This window comes from Clytia hemisphaerica, unplaced genomic scaffold (genome assembly GCF_902728285.1).
Source record: "Clytia hemisphaerica strain Z4C2 unplaced genomic scaffold, Clytia hemisphaerica genome assembly, whole genome shotgun sequence".
NCBI lineage: Eukaryota > Metazoa > Cnidaria > Hydrozoa > Leptothecata > Clytiidae > Clytia > Clytia hemisphaerica.
The window spans coordinates 1,264,794-1,280,906 of record NW_027104353.1 but is presented as its reverse complement, the minus strand read 5'-3'; positions in this window follow the sequence as shown (position 1 = coordinate 1,280,906).

Sequence of the window (16,113 nt, the reverse complement as noted above, 5' to 3'; positions counted from 1 at the left end):
CCATGTTTCCTAGCCAACCCAGGGCAGCAAAACATAAATTAATAAAAAGCAGTCTTACAAGATCTAAAACTATTTAAAACATCCAAAGATTACACCAAAGTCCATAAAGAAGTTTGCATGCATTATCATGACCAACCATGTTTTCTTGGAAAATGAACTTGTCTCTGTTTTCTTCTTTTTCATGTTTTCATGTAACATAAAGCCCTATCTTCACTAGCAACTGGAGGACTATTCTATTTTTGCTTTAGAATTGCTCCGCGCCATGTAGATTGGCCCTTACGGCTTTAGCGAAGTGAGCGCAAGCAAGCGGACTGCATTCTCATATGGAGAATGCAAATCTCTCTAGGGAGACCAGGCTGTAAACCAGAACATAAAATATCAAAAACTAGACTGTGAAATAGTTTACAGCCTGGATATCCAGGCTAGTATTTAACGATCGTATTTATTAATGACATTCGAATTCTTTTCAAAACAAAACAAGTTTCTTTTAGAAGAGAACATTTCAAATGTAAATCCGGTAAATCAAAACATAAAAATTAAAAAGTTTGTCGAACACTAACAGCATTCAAAGGGCGATAAAAAGCAAGAGAAGAAATTAGTCCATCTCTTTCTTCATATAAAAACATTCAAGTGGTTGATACTGTTAAAAACTGTGTACGTCAATTTACATGTTTAAATTCGAAAAGTTATGACAAGGGTTTAAAAAAAGCAATTCAGAATTGACTTATTTATCTTTTTAAATCTGATAGAAACAAAGTTGCACTATTCTTTGTGGCTTTCCCGCTTTTTCCTAAAGAATTGTCATTTCTACATTTCAACTCCTCTTTACCACGACATTTTCTTAAATTGTCGAAAACTAGACGGCGTATTTAATGCGAGCGAAGCGAGAAAAAGATCTCCGGGGAAGGATTAGAGTCAAACTTTGAAGATATCTTTTTATTCATTTGATCGTTTTTTTAGCCAGCTTCAACATCCAAAGGACTTCTAGTGCGTTCAGCTAAAGCTTAACCGGCGTGCGACGCCGGGTACCGGCTAGTATAAATTATTGCTAGTATTTCAAAATTTGTTTAAAATACCTTCCATCTGTCGGAAGTACAGAAATATAAGGCGGAAATAATTATCGTCGCCATATTACGCATACAAGGAAAACTACATTAGTATCGTCTTTGAATTCTGGATTTCCTTTTGAAATTGGCCTATAATATCCTTCATACAATAAAATGTCTTAAATTTATGCGGAAGCATGAATAATAATAGACGATATCGGATTTAGATAAATGCAATGCATTCTGGTTTCTAGGGACTCTCAAAGGAATTATAATCTATTATAATTGATCTACTATAATTCCTTTGAGAGTCCCTAGAAACCAGAATGCATTGTATTTATCTAAATCCGATATCGTCTATTGGCTTTAAATCACTTTTCCAAGATGTTAAAACCATTTTCTGGTATTTGTACTACAGTAATTTTCATGAAGAATAAACTACATTATAAGAAAGCCGATAAATCACCTGAGAAGTTTTTGTTTATCGTGTGTGATAATAGTATTGTAATATTTTTAGGTGTGATGTGTGAAAAGACCAAAATTTAAGACGTGTTGTGTGATTTGGGCTATTTTCGCTCTTCATTTACGTTAACCAATTGTCCTAATTCTCGTCAATGTGGTAGGATTAGAGCATAAATTTGGCATGATGGCGTGAGTAACACTGCGGGGCCTCAATACAAGCATTAGGTAATATTCATTCGGTTTTTATACGCATTAAGTAAAACTTAAGCCAATTCAAGTTTTGCTTGATTTATGATGTCTAAGATATCAACAAAGTGTCTTCTAATTTAAGCATTAAGGAGGAATAAGTCAACGGAGGAGTTTAGTTTTTTCTTGCTCCTGTAAGCGAGTTCTTCACTCTAATAGAACAGAAATCCAAAAATATATTTACATTTCCCCTCGCCTTTCTTCTAAAAGGAACACATATTATTAATCCATTAAATTTTGCATAATTATATCCGTTTGTTGATACGGAAAATTTAATTTTGCTGAATGGGCATGTCATAAATTATTATTAATCACAATGACATCATCGTAATTTATTCTTGCCGTCAGTCAGGGTGATGAAAAGACGTTTTGAATTACATATGTTTATGCATGATTAAGTTTTTTTTACGGGTAATGTCAATGGCTGGAAAGAAGCTCTACATTTCTAATTGATGAAAAAATTGGAAATTATTACTTTTTTATGATGATTGCAACCTTTAGAGCTCCAAATATGCATATTTACATTCTCATTTATCAGCAAAACCACTTAAGTGCTGAACCCTTCTTTAGCTAAATTTTCAAATCGGAGCTATAGAAATTAGTCATCGTGATGGGAAATGGCCAAAAGGTCACACTTTAAATAAAACATCATACATCTGAACTGAAAGAAGGAAGTCGTTATTTGATGAATTGACATAGTTGACAGCTTATGCCCAAAACTGCTTAATTCCAATCTAAGTAACAAATTATTTCACTGACCTGGTGACCTTTTTCTCACTTGGAAAATGAACCAAAAATTTTATTTTTGTTTGGAAACTATGCGGAAAATTCGTCCCTAACTACAAGAATACTATAATTTTAAAATTCTTATGAACATTCGATGGTGTACAATTCTCGTCCAGAAAAGCAAACACTCATTTCCATTGGAATTAAGATACTACTTTTTATATCACCACTGGCCCCTCATCAGGTCAGTGAGACAGGGGCGTTTTATAACTGGAGATTGAGATTAAGAGTGGTTAAAGCAGCACACCCCCTTCTCACAGACCTACTGGGACCCCTTCCCACGGGAAAAATTGTCCAAAATATCGTCCCCAGTGGAAAATTATCCTCTTATTTTTGTCACCACTGAAAATAAAATCAAATAAACTAAAGTCTATTCACGATAAGTGTGCACTCTTTTTTCATTTACCGATAACTTTTGAAGGAATTCTTCAATCTTTATAAATTTGGTATCATTGGAAAGATATTAGTGAGTTGAACAATTTGAAATAAAAAAATCTTCAAAAAAATTATAAAAATGAAGATGAAAATGAAGAAGAAAAAAATGAAGATCTTGTAGAAAAGTGCTATAACTATCATTTTCCGTGAAGTGAATCCTTGATCATCGAACGTCATTACTGTGAAAAAATTTCTCAAGAATAATCATTCAGTCAAAAGATATCTAACAAAGTTATAAGCTGATTGACGTCTAAAAACGCTGTTTTCTGCAGTTTTTTGCTGTTTTTTGGGGTCAATCACTTATTAACTTTGTATCATAACTTTATATTGAATAAATATCTTAATGAAATTTCTTCACAGTGATGATCTTCTAAGATCAAAGAATCTCTCCAGTGAAAATGAAAGTTACAGCAGTATTCTACAAGATCTTCATTTTTTTCTTCTTCATTTTCATCTTCATTTTTGGAATTTTTTTAAAGATTTTTTTATTTTAAATTGTTCCACTCACTAATATCTTTCCAATGATACCAACTTTATAAAGATTGAAGAATTCCTTCAAAAGTTATAGGTAAAAGAAAAAAGAGTGCACACTTATCGTGAATAGACTTTAATCCTCACTGCAAAATGTTATACTACTTTTTCCATCCCCGCTGAACTTTCTGATTTGAAAACAAAAGGATTGAAATCTCCCAGTCATAAAATTATGGAAATAGCAATCCCCATCGGGTTTCAGTTCGCTATCCCCACTGCATGGATAAAATTGTTCTGGGTCTGTAAGAATGGGGCGTTACATAGTAGATAATAGTATCGAGTGCATTCGATTTCGGTAGATTTTGGGTTAAGTACATCTTGATAAATGGTAATTTCCCAAAATTTATAGTTTCGACCACATTAATTTTGTACCATTAAATTTTTCCTAGTTTCTGTTTCAGGTTCCCTTATCTAGCTATCACACAGCTGCTTCGACGACGTCCATCTAACATTTTTTGAACGTTAAAAACGTACAATGGACATCGTAACAACCAGTTTATGCAATCTAGAAATGATCAAATAGATTCGCAATTTACCTAGCAGAATTATCACTTTCGACGTTGCAAAGAAGTTCCTTGAGCGGAAGATAATTTCACAATTATCAGTAATAAAACCCGAAGCAAGACACAACAGCTTTTTTTTAAATTAATAAAAAGCAAAGCTAAATTCGAAACTATTTCAAAATATTGTAAAAATTGGGTTGAATCTGACATTCCTATTGTTTTCGAAGAGCACATCATAGTATGAGGAAGTCGCAGCCTTCTTATATTTTTTTTTCTTCTTTATCGAAACAGCAAAGGCACGTGTAAACTACGAAAACATTAAGGTGGTAGTCTACCGCCAGATTTCAAAAGTCAAAAAATCACATTTTTTGCAGTAACTCAAGAACTTCTTTACATTTCGTAATGAAATTTTCAGGAAATGTATATCAACTATTAAAATTTCTAAAAATAAAAAAAAATTCTAAAAATAACCAAAGACGGGGGTAAAATCAGCCAGGGGGTAAAATACTTTATTTTGCTTGTGTCAGGTTTTCTGAATAGTCGGCTTGACCTATGAAGTTAGTTTTTTTTTTAAATGACTAATATTTAGAAAAGGTCTGGAATGGAAAAAAGAAATTAAAATTTTTTTTTCGCGGTAATCTTGCGATAACATCAAATTTGGGTGAAAACAGCCACATAAGTGTGACAAAATGTTCATTGAAATTCCAGCATGACTCTCTGTAGACATGGAAACTTTTCTAGTGCATATTTTTATTCACATAGACTTGAATTGACAATGAGCTGGCTTGATCGAAGGCGGCGCCTTCGCTTCGGTTACCGCCTAGGCGGTGTTATGAATGGCTGGTGTCAGATGAGAATGTGTGTCTCCAGAAGTTAGGTCCAGTTCATTATTGCGAAGCGAATTTATGAGCGAAGCAGTTTTGCTATAATGTGTGCACGTACCTTTAACTTCTATCCCAAGCGAAAATTGGCCCAAAATTTGCTATATAAATCACATCTTCAAACCGATGATTTTATCAAAATGACCTTGACTGGTTTGGGTTAAAGCCACGAAAATTTTCTCGGTTTCGTAGCTAGGACTGCGAAAAATGCCTTTTTAAAATGGTGTACCCTAGCAGTGAACAGCAAAAAAATTACCGGAAGCCGAAACACGGACTTAAAATCTGAAGTTGATCAAATTACCGCGCGGGCGGCACGCATCTAAACAGTGGTTCTTCGGTTTTAAATGTTTATTTTGCTGTTAAATGGAAAAAATTTGTTTGAAAGATGACAGAAAGGATCTTCATCATTCCTTGACTTTTAAAAGTAACCATCAAGTATCAAATAAGGTCAATAAATGAGAAGTTTTTGCTGGTCGCGCGGGCGGGAAAAGTGCTCTTTTAAGTGAACTAAACTTACCTTGCAAAACCAAGTGGATATTCAATGATAAACGGAGGTAATCAAATTTGTCGAATTTGTCAAGAAAACAAAACAAAACTGACCAAGATCCAACAACAAGCCATCTTTACAGATTTTTGCTTTTGTTTACTTTTGATGATTTCGAACAGACGCAGACGATTCGAATAAATATGTTCAAACGTTCGACGAATATCGTTCGATCGTTCGATTTTTTAAGGCACCATTTACATTAGAAGAACTAGAATGAAAGAAAGATCGTCGCGCGGGGTGGCGGGAGTTGTGTCGCCGAGGTTTGTGTGGTGTGTTTGGGGTATTATAAGGCTTAAGACCCTGTCTCTTCTTTTGGGGTTTTTATCAGAGTGTCTATTATTTTGCTAGCAACTTGCGATGCGAATTGAGGTGGAGTCTGGATCGCTTCGCAACCCTTATACAATACGGCTAGTAATGCACATTTCTATCTCTGTTACATCATGTTGTGCTTGGAAATATCTCAGTTACATTTAAATCCACTACAAAACATTATGTGAGCCACAAAAAGCACACTGTCTATGCTCAAAACAAAATGCCGACAACTTAAATGTTTTTCGCAGAAATCCAGCAACACAACCAATGTAGAGCAACTTTATAGATTCTGTAGGGTCTATTCTTCATTTAAATAATTCATTTCAATCAAAGAGATTAAGTTTTGATCTAAAACTTGCCAAGAAATCTGCAGAATCATGCTTACAGCTTGCTTTTCAGCTGGTTTTGATGTGTTACACTACTGCAGCTACCATCTTTAATTTCAAGGATTACGTAATGCCACGGAAAATAATATTTTGACGCCCGAAAAGGGCGTAAAAAGAGCTTTCTTTTGGCGTATCACATTGCTATGTTTCGGCCGAGATTGAAGAAATAAGTCCTTAGCAACGGGATTTTTTCTGTTGCTAGGGTGATTTTTCAAGCACCCAACAGGATAAAAATGCTCACTGCGGCCTGAATGATAAAGATATAGCTCTGAAATTTTCAGGAGATGTTCAGAAAGACCTAAGGATCTCAAAACACCCAAAAACCAGAATTGGACAATTTTTTCGATGATTTTTTATTTTTGGGTAGACTACCACCTTAAAAATAAATTAAAAGTAAATTACAAAACATTACTTAAACATAAAATATAGTCCCTCCCCCCGCTAGAAACTAACGTTATATATCGCCAGAGGTACTAGACTATATGTAAGGGGGGTTCGTAGGGGTTCGAAATACCGTTTTCCCGTCAAAATTTTTGCTGAATCTCGGAATCCCGAAAATTGAAAAAATAATAACACCGTCACACCGGCTTGTACAGGGTAAAAATGTACCTAAATCCCGTCACCATCTGATTTTAAAATACCATTTTCCCGTCTCTTTTTTCGTCAAATCCCGTAATACCGTACTAAAAAAGGGAAAATCCCGTCACACCGTAAAAGTACAACCCCCCCCCCCCATGTAAGAAAGAATAAATAAATAAATAGATAAATAATAAGTAAATAAAAAAACAAAAGTCTTGGAGAAGGAAGCTACAATTGCTAGGTAAAAGCTTAAAATAAAGCACCGCTAAACCTTCCTTCGTTAAGAAATTCAACAACAGATTTGATAGATTTATTTAGATTTGAAGTCAAACTTTCATCCCCATATAATAGAAAGCCGACAGAAAAAATGAGGGTTAAGTGGACGAAAAACAATGCCTAGGGTCTGAAGTTTGTCGAACAAAGATTGTCTTGCATGGGAATATATAGAGCAGTGCGGTAGAAAGTGCTGAGTGTTTTAACAGAGTTAGTTCGGCAACCACAGAAAGGGTCTAAAGTGTCGCAGAAGCCATGTCTAAATTTGTGCTCGTTGAGATGGCTGAAACCGACCCGAAGTCGATTAAGAAAGATCACTCCTTGAATGTCAGGAACATCAAAAACATGAGATTGCTTGGGTCTCAAAACTTTATAAATTGCTTTTTTGAAAGTTTTTATTGAAGGTAGATCTCGTATATTACCTCCCAGGACATTGAACTGAGATATGCAGTAAGGAAAAAAAGTTTTACGGAAACGCTCGGTTCGTATATTAAGAGGATAAATAGGATTTCTTGTTCTAAGGCCATCCGGTGCTGTAAGTCCTACTGGGAGGTAGTTACGTAAATACGAAGGGGCTAAATTATTAATAATTCCATAGAAGAATGTCATTCTTCTAGCAAAGCGCCTGCCAGCAAGACTTTCAAGACCAAGTTCTGAATATAGTTTTTCTTGAGACGTTCCACGAAAACAGCCTGTTATAGCTAAACAGGCATCTGGGTGGTCATATACGATATCACCATAATCAAGATGAGGCCTAATGAAAGATTTATAAATGGTTAGTAGAGATCTCCTAGGCACATGCTTGCGAAGTCAGTTAATAAAACCAATTCCTTTATTGGCCTTTTGTATCTTCTCATCTAGATGGTGATCAAAAGAAAGTTTTGAATCTAAGATTAGACCAAGATGTTTCTGGTACTCACTGGTCGCGATATTAGAATTATTAAAGGAGATTACTAAAGTCTATTCACGATAAGTGTGCACTCTTTTTTCATTTACCTATAACTTTTGAAGGAATTCTTCAATCTTTATAAAGTTGGTATCATTGGAAAGATATTAGTGAGTGGAACAATTTGAAATAAAAAAATTTTTAAAAAAATTCTAAAAATGAAGATGAAAATGAAGAAGAAAAAAATGAAAATCTTGTAGAAGAGTGCCATAACTTTCATTTTCACTGGAGAGATTCTTTGATTTTAGGAGATAATCACTGTGAAGAAATTTTATTAAAATATTAATTCAATATAAAGTTATGATACAAAGTTCATAAGTGATTGACCCCAAAAAACAGCAAAAAACTGCAGAAAACAGCGTTTTTAGACTTCAATCAGCTTATAACTTTGTTTGATATCTTTTGACTGAATGATTATTTTAGAGAATTTTTTTCACAGTGATGACGTTCGATGATTAAGGATTCACTTCAGTGAAAATGATAGTTATAGCACTTTTCTACAAGATCTTCATTTTTTTCTTCTTCATTTTCATCTTCATTTGTAGAATTTTTTTAAAAATTTTTTTATTTCAAATTGTTCCACTCACTAATATCTTTCCAATGATACCAAATTTATAAAGATTGAAGAATTCCTTCAAAAGTTATAGGTAAATGAAAAAAGAGCGCACACTTATCGTGAATAGACTTTTAGGAGCATTAGGAGGAGCGAGTCTACATGTAAAATAGACTTCAACAGCTTGCTTAGATGGGTCGCTAACTAACAGAAGCTAACTCTTGTGATGATGTAAAATGATTTCAAGCGACGAATTTTTTGTTACTGGTGTGTAATATAACTAATGAAGTTTGTTCATCCATTAACGATAAAATAGTGCTTAGGTTGAAAATGTTTATCAATAATTTTTAATCTGAAGAATATAATATATAAAAGAATTTACTATGTATGGAGCACTCTTGAGAAAGAAGATTCTCTAAAAAGATATTTATTCGAAAAATTGACTTGAAATATACGTTACTTTTGATATATTTTGTAGAACGCTTTAGGTGTCAAAAATGTTAAAGAAAATTTTATAGCATACTAAGCAGGCTTAAAGATTGAAAAGGATGCAATTTACTCCCCCAGCGGAAACCCTTAAAACTTTTGAAAATTATATCATAGAGATACTAATGATAGTCTTAAAGACTTCCGTAAATCACGGTATTAAAAATGAAAAAGCTTTTTTTTTTAATCAAGAGGTTTCGTGACCTGTTAATCAAAGGTTAAAAAAACATTGACTTCAAAACCCCGAATGGGCTAGACCAGAAACTCCTGGATGGGAAATGAAGCCACTTATTTCCCATCCAACACACGTGACCCGCCAGATTGGAAGTAAAACCTGTCTCAGATTTCGAAAAAATATGCCGCTTAAAAACAAAGAAATGGCTAGTTTCAATCTGTCATTCTATATGCAGTACAAACCTTGAGGCTTCACTTTTTCTTGCTTTAGAAAGATTCATCTCTTCGCAATTAAGTCTTTATTTTCTTCTTCATCAAACTTTTTCATTGCAATTCTTAAATTTTCAGACTCTTTGACTCTTGTCAAAAATGTATAATATGCCACAGTTTTGTATGCTACATCAAGTAGAAATTTATATTTTGTACGTGGCAAATATTAAAAATTCACTATGGTTAAACCCAAGGAAAACAAACCCCGTGATGATTGATCGAGATTTTATTTAACACGCAACCAAGGTGAACAAAAGTGACCATGTCAATCATCCAAGATCTTGAATTTAGGCCGAACCAATCAAATTGCAAGTTTAAAACTTAGAAAAATTATAATGTTAAAGTGTCACTATAACTTGCAAATATTTCTATAATTTGAAATCATTTAGTAGCATTACATACTAGCTTACTAGAACTTATGCTTCCTAAGGTTCCAAAGACGGATGGGCTGCAGCCCATCCACCTGGCACGTAACGTTGTTCCAACGCTCATCTGACGTTATATGGACGTAGTGAACGTTAAAGTTCTAGGAGAGGGTCAAGAAGCATGATAGTCGGTCTTTGATGTGCCGCATCCCCAATCGGGCTAAATGGTCCTTCCGCGTAAGCCTGAAAATATTTTGGTTAAACCTGACAATCCATGAAAGCGAGGGCTTGGGTTCAACCGCTAAATCAGAAATTCTTGACGTGGTCCGGCTAAATTGCGTAGTCTACAATCGGCGCCGAAATATTTGGCACAAAAGGTGACTTCCCTCAAAACTTTAAAAACGCAAGTGATTATTAAGTGCTTTAAAGTACAGTTAGAAAGTAGAGTTTCAACTCTGAGTTTTAACATGAGACTTAAGACTTAAGACCTTAGGATCTCTGGATCTAAAAGCTCAAAAATGTTCCAATATGGCTGAGAACATAGCCTGGAAGCCGCTTAACCCTTCCCAAATAAATCGAAATATTCAATAAAAGAAAGTGGAAGTACTGAAATTGCAATTCTCGCCCGAGCTTTAAATTCTGAAAAACGTTAAAATACCCAAATTTGCTAATATATTTCGGCACTGATTGTAGACCTTCAATACGCTGAAAATTTTGCCGACCTTCAGAGGCTTTAGTGTGTTTGAATAAAACTTCCTGTATTGAGCGTCAAATAAACAACCAAATTACAAATTTATCGCTCTTATAGTGTGATACTGGAATTGAAAGGGTAAGATGCTATAATGATTTTAAGCCAATAAGTTTTATACTTTACACCGCCGCGGCTCAAAAACTATATTATGCATTTTTTCTCCCCTAGACTATGCTATAGTCTAAGATGAATTCGAAAAATTAAGAATAATTTGAAACACGCAAATTAGCAGTAGGGCGGAAGTTTTGTCCGCGCGGGCGAAAAATAATCGCAGAAACACAGACTCTACTTTTCGCCGCGCAACATATTACGTTTATTACGTTTTATAATATACAGCTATGCTATATCGTAATATTATACTAATATATTATACGGACGATAGCATCGTCTATTACTCCCCATGCGGAAGCCCTTAAATATTTTTTAAATTGTATTGTAAAGACATTAACGATAGTCTTGAACACTTCCGTGCATCACGATATTAAAAAGTGAAATAAAAAACTGGCTATGATTGATAATATTATACAGTTGACGCTCTCTAATTCGATCTTCAAGGAGAATCGAGTTTCCATCGAATAAGGGAGTGTATCGAATAGTAGAGCGTCGTTTATGAGAGTTTCTTGTTGACGGTGACTATCAATATTATCAAATAAGGGAGCTTATCGAATAATAGAACGTCGAATAAGAGAGCGTCAACTGTATAATCTTTCAAAATTCGTTTTAAAAAACTCTGGAAACATCGGTCAAATTTTTCTGGTACTTCACTTTTACTTTTCACAAATCCCAGGGAGGAGAGGCCTTGATCTGAAAACTACCGCAGACAAAAATTAGGGTCTCAAATTTTCCTTTTATAGTGCAACTTTGAGTAAAAATGAGGCAAAAAATCGACCCCTATTTTCTGACATTTTTTGTCTATTTTGAGTAAAAGAGAATGGTCAGAATTACATATGAATTGCCCAAAAAGTTACACTAGGTCGCTTACCTGGAGTGTGTCACTCCTCGGTCACAATTTTTTCCGACTTTTTTTGCAACTTTCCGGTTCTTTTTCTGCAAAAAACATGAGAATGCAAAAACTGCTTAAAGGAAGTCATTCAGTTTTTTCATGCGGAAACACATTAAAACTTTGATCTGTTTTATTGAATGAAAATACTAATACCATACTGAAGACATATTCATGTTCTCAATTTTAATCAATGATAGCTTCCTAATTTAAAGAAGGAAAATTCATTTGAGTGTCGGAAGTCTTTTGAGATTTTATGGCCCTGGAAGAGAGCCTGATGCAGCAAAAAAACTCCTTAAGCCAACCAGTTTGTTTAAGTTTTGCTTCATAATCATTTTCTTTCTCAACTGAACAATTTGACTCGTAAATTCGTTTAGCTTATAGGTGGCTTCTTCCTGATTTTAACATAAAAATAATTCCTGGGTCACGTTCACTTAGGTGAGGGGGCACTCATTCTGAAAACGACCATACGTTTGGCCAAAAAATTGACCCTTGCATTGCAACATAGTGATCAAAACATACCTTTAGGGTGAACTATATATTGTCATGATTAATAGTTTAGTAATCACTGTTATACACTTGAGAATCATGTAAGAGATGTCTTATGAAAAAAAATCATTTCAATTACACTTGGAAGTTTCTGGGGAATTCGTCAATAGTGAACATGCATACTGATACAGTCTGCTAGACATTAATATGGAAATATTTGCTCTTCATCTTTAATTCTTTCTATGATGACTTGACCCAGCTGGCACACAACGTTGTTTCAACGTTTTTATAATGTTATATGGACGTTGTGAACGTTAGAAAAACGTCGAAACAACGTTGTGTGCCAGCTGGGGATTGACACATGAGTGATGGAATTTGGACACTTAGTAGTCAGAGAATGATATTTTCTTTGAAAACTCGGCCTCTGTTAATCAGGGTACTGTTTAGCCCATACCTTGAGGCGTAGGATGTCAATCCACATTCGTATATAATATTATATGGACTTCGGAGATGTTTGATAGTCGTTGTTTCGCGAGATATTTTGTATTATCTACCAATCAAGTCACGTTCGAGCTCCGTGACTCAGGAAATCTTTTGTTGACACTGATATGTACGCATTTAAATTTCTTCGAAGCTAATTAAGGAAGTTATCATAATCAACTCACCAAGGAAAGATATTGAATTGTGATGTAGTTTTATCTGAAAGCACATAACGTTAAAACAACGTCCACGTGACATTCATAACGTCCAAATAACGTTATTTGAACGTTAAAACAACGTTGCGTGCCAGCTGGTTTTATCTGAAAGCACATTATTTTCTTTGTTTTTGGCAATCGATACTACAGCCTATCCAATATACACGTTTTTTTATAGGAACATCCACAAATTTTGAAGCCTTGGGATGTTCTTAACCTTTTGAGTTTTAAACCTAAAAATGTTTTTAACATGTTCTTATTTTTGCCATTTTTTGAGTATTTTGTCCATTTTCCTATGAAATTCGGTGTTCTAGAGTCCGCAAAGCCTTAAAATATTCTTAACTTGTTCTTAACCTTTTGGCTTATATAGTTTGTTCTTATTAAAATTAATCCAGAAAGAAGTGGGACAACACAAATGAATTTGTAATTATTCAATTATTTCTAAATTTTGGGGGCTGAAGATATAGACTTTGTATTAAAAAGTTAATTTCAATTATCTTGCTTTTAAAACCTACACATCTACAACAAGCCCAACTTCCTTGTGGTCTGAGAATAAGAATGAATGAATGTGTTTTGTTAGCTTCCCTATTGTAGAAAATATCCGAAATTTCAAGCAAATATGACCATTATCCCCCATCATAACTTACCAAAAATCCCAATAACTTCCATGTGTTAAAATCCAAAAATTGAAGCAAGCAAGATAACATCTTGGTTTTCATCAATACTTGTCGAAAAATTGTCACAAACTTATTTAGAGCTATCTGCATAACTTTTTAAAATTCATGAAAAAACTGATTTTAAACCTTTAATGGACACGTAGTAATGAGACAAATATTGAATTTTCCTTAATAAGAACATATATCTAAATTTTTACTGGTTCTTATAAAAAAAGTGATTTAATGAATGACACTTCTATGAGAAGGGGGAAGACAATGATTTTGCAACTTTCAAGCAGAGATAGGTTAGTAGGTAAGGATTTAATGGTTGTGTCTAATTGATCAATCGAACGAATTGTGAGTGGGAGTATAACAAGGAAGATATTATTAAACAGAATTAAACAATAATGCCATTCGTATCATGTCCGGAAAGGAACCTGAATTAAGTTCTCACATATCCATCAAAAATATACATATCGCATGTTGTAAAACGTGAATTCGAGGTTCAAACTCACTATCTCGAAAAAATACTTAAATTTTCTTATAAAGGGTGCAATGCATTAAAATTATACCCTTACACGCCAACACACCCTGCTTAGATTTTTTCACTGGGTAAAATACAGCAAGTTAAAACAATGCAATGGCGATATTAATCCTCAAAATTTCAAAATTGTAATCAAGTCTACGTGGACCAATTTCGAATTTTCATTTATTTTAGAGAAAAAGTGAAATGTGATATGTTACCACAATAGTACTTCAGATTGTACGACTTTAAAAAAGGTATCAAGAAGTTTTCAAAAAAATAGAAAAGTGTCCGAAAAAATAGAAATTCCAGTCAATGACTAAACATTTTCCAATTTCCGTTACCTTATAATTTGAAATCTTTGAAGGTACAATGAATATCCAATTAGTCATAATTATTCTTCCCACGTAAAACTTCCCTTTTTCCTCATCTAACGAAGAAGATAGTTTATTCCATTGTCTTTCAAAGGAATTATATGCTTAATTTTTTCTACTAAACGAAAAGCACTTCCTTGTTACAATGGGCGTAGCTATAAGTAACCGGCAGTAATTATCTATAATCTGGGATGTTGTTAAAATGTACTTCACATTCTTAAGCAATAGCGGAAAATTACACAAAATATTTTCTATTTCTTCTACTTTTGCTCTTAGTCACTATGTAAAAATACAAAACAAAGAAACGCCTTAAAATTAATCATTCGTTTACTTTATCTTTCATTCCGGGGGGGGGGGGGTACTTGGGCGAGGTGTGCTGGGTATGTGTGGAGGTTAAGGGTCAGTTTTTTCACCTCTCTAAGTGTCACCTTTTTCAGCAAAAATCAGTCTCTCTAAGAGAAGAGTCAGTTTTCGGAGGTCCGCACATACCCCGCACCTGCCAACGCTAGTACCCCTGGGCTTTTATTTGGCTGTTTAAAAAACCCCATCAAATAGTGTTGTCCATGATTGGGGCAATACAAAATTTCGAGAAAAAAAATTGCGTGAGCAATAAATCTAAGATTTGGAGAAAGAACGGGTTAATAGCTTTCAACATTTTTCTCCAAAAAAAGAATCATAGCAGAGCAGGAGTTTTGCCTTGGTCTTGCATGAATGAAAGTGTTGGCAATGGTAATGTTTGTTTAAATGTATTGCCCAATCTTTGCAAATAGCTCCCAAATAGTTGTCTCAAAATAGTTTCTATGTTAAACGATTAAACTGAGAGACATAACAGAAAAAACTTGAATCTCTGCAAACCAGCTTGCTGACCGCTGTATATACAAGTTTTGCATGTAAACACTTATGAATAAAGTTCTAAAGTCCATATGATTATTGCATAATATTGATCAAAATTGAAAGGAGTCTATTTGAGTGCACAAAAAAATCTTGTACTTTCTTCGAAACTACTAAAGTCACTCTAGGAAATGATACATTTCTTAAAATACTGATTTTCTGAGAAATTTATATTTACAAGCCATGTACCATTTTAGTTCCGCTTTCAAGGAAAGGGTGTTTATTCTAATATTTTACCATGATTTTCCGTGTACTTGCGTAAAGAGATGCTAACTAAAAAATTCCCTTTGTTTTGATTAAAAACTTTCGTCTGGAAGTTTTATTTGTCGTTTAATTCGACTCAAAAACGATCGTATGTGCGGCCCAAAATTAGGCCTTTGATGCAGAGAAAGTTTAGCCAAATTTGAGTAAATACACCCCCTTGTCACAGACCCTGTAAGATTTTTTCCGCCAGTGGGGGTAAAAGTAGTGGCCCAAAAACTCAATGGGGATTGCTCATAGCTGGGGATTTGAATCTTGATTTGAATCCCATTGTTTTTAAGCAAGAAAATTCGGTGGAAAATGGAAGCACAATAATTTGCAGTGAAGATTGGCTTGTCTGATTATTTTCAGCGGAGAAAAAAATTAGAGTAAAGTTTTCCACTAGGGAAAATATTTTGGGCAATTTTTCCAGTGGGAAGGGTGGTTAAGATTAAGGTAGAGGTTAAGATTCCAAGTAATCATCCTCCTAGACAGAACGTACACATGATTATTACTGGAATACTCCAATGTTTATTACGATTCTCTACGCACGCCACCATTTCCTCAAACACCCCCTACCTTAAGGTTTATTGTCAACAAAATGACACCACGACGTTTTTTCAACGTTTTTCTAACGTTGCTGAATGTCATGGACGTTATTTGAACGTACTGACGTATTAACAAATACTGCTGGGATAGCAAACAAACATAAA